The sequence below is a fragment of the Salvia miltiorrhiza genome, chromosome 2, assembly GCF_028751815.1.
Source record: "Salvia miltiorrhiza cultivar Shanhuang (shh) chromosome 2, IMPLAD_Smil_shh, whole genome shotgun sequence".
Taxonomy (NCBI): Eukaryota; Viridiplantae; Streptophyta; class Magnoliopsida; order Lamiales; family Lamiaceae; genus Salvia; species Salvia miltiorrhiza.
In genome coordinates this window covers 26,518,203-26,520,302 of record NC_080388.1, presented here as the reverse complement: position 1 = coordinate 26,520,302, position 2,100 = coordinate 26,518,203, and positions in this window count along the sequence as shown.

Sequence of the window (2,100 nt, the reverse complement as noted above, 5' to 3'; positions counted from 1 at the left end):
AAGACCAAGAATGTGAGCGTCATTCTTCCACTCCATGACTTTGCAGTCATAGATTTCTTCTTTAGTCGGAATAATTTTTCTCTGCAACTTTTGAAACAATTGAAACTTTTTCTCACAGTGAAGGCTGTGGAGAGTTGTTAGTTGATGCAGAAAAATCGTGAAGACAACATGGTATAAATAGACAAGATGTGAACCATGTAGAAGATGAAAGGTTTTTCGAAAACTGTGCCTAAAATGCAATTGAAGAGAAAATTCGCGTCCGCCGTCACTGCAAGGGACTGTGTTTTCTAAAAAGTTGAAATGCATCATTACATTCTGTTATGTCAATGAGCTTTTCAAGAAATTTTATTGCATGGGCAAAAAGGTTGGAATGATTTTTGGCAAAAAGAGCAGGACAAGTTCAATCAAAATAGATTTTCACTTTATAAAATCTTGTCCTTCACGGATATTCCATTTTCCAACAAATCCAACAATCAGTTAAAGTTTTTGAAAGAAACTGATCAGTTAGAGAAAAGATTTTGAACTAAAAACTTAAAGCTCATAACTGAAATAACTGATTTTGAAAGGTAAGCATTTAAAATACTTACTGATCAACTGAACATAGTAGTCAGTTGATACCACGTGATCCTGGTTGATTCATCAGGATGACTTCTTCTTCAGATGAGCATTCGGACTTCATTGCTTTCCACGTCGCCGATCGTAGAAGCAGCAGTTGGTTGACCACCAGTCAGCATGACTGTTTGAGAAAAACTTCAAACACAGCATCACTCTTCAGGGTTGATGAGGCCGATCTTTGCACATAGATCATTGAACCTCTCTTCTGGAAGAGCCTTGGTCAGCAGGTCCGCTCTCTGAATAGCAGTGGGAATCCATTCCACAGAGACATTCTTCTTTTCGACATGATAACGAATGAAGTGATGTCGAATTTCAATATGCTTAACTCTGGTGTGATGAACTGGATTCTAGGAGATTGCAATAGCACTAGAGCTGTCGCAATAGATAGGAACTTCCTTTTCGTCGATCCCATAGTCCTTTAGTTGATGGACTAACCACAGGATTTGTGAGCAGCAGCTTCCGGCAGCAACATATTCAGCTTCAGTTGTAGAGGTGGCGACTGAAGTCTGCTTCTTTGAAAACCAAGAGATGAGCTTGTTGCCTAGGAATTGACATGTTCCGGAGGTTGATTTGCGATCAAGCTTGCATCCACCGAAGTCTGAGTCTGAATATCCGGTGAGCTTGATGTCGTCGTCTGCTGGATACCACAATCCTAGATTGGGTGTACCTTTGAGATATCTCAGAATCCGCTTAGCTGCATCCAAATGAGCTTCCTTAGGATCTGATTGATATCTTGCACATACCCCGACTGCAAATGCGATATCTGGTCTGCTCGCAGTCAAATACAGCAAAGATCCAATGATTTCTCTGTACTTCTTTGAAGAGACAGAGCTTCCTTCTGAACCTGGATCAACTTTCCAGTTTGTGTTCATTGGGATCTTGACTGACTTCATGTGCTGAATACCGAACTTAGCTATCAGCTCCTTGGCATACTTGGATTGGCTGATCAGTATTCCTTCGTTGGTCTGCTTGACTTGCAATCCGAGGAAGAAATTCATTTCTCCCATCATGGACATTTGAAACTTGTTGGTCATGATGTCAGCAAACTTCTTGCACATGCGTTCGGATTTGGATCCGAAGATTATGTCATCGACATAAATTTGAACAAGCAAGAGATCTTCTCCTTCTTTGAGAGTGAACAAAGTTCTGTCCACATATCCCTTTTTGAAGCCTTGTTCAACCAGATACTCCGAGAGAGTATCATACCACGCTCTTGGTGCTTGCTTCAACCCATAGAGCGCTTTCTTTAGCTTGTACACCTTTTCTGGTCTAGCAACCTCAAATCCTGGAGGTTGTTCTACATAGACTTCATCTGTGAGCACTCCATTGAGAAATGCACACTTGACATCCATTTGGTGTACCTTGAAACCTTTGTGAGCTGCGAAGGCTAAGAAGAGTCTGACTGCTTCCAATCTGGCAACTGGAGCGAAAGTCTCGTCGTAGTCGATTCCTTCTTCTTGACTGTATCCTTTAGCCACTAGCCTT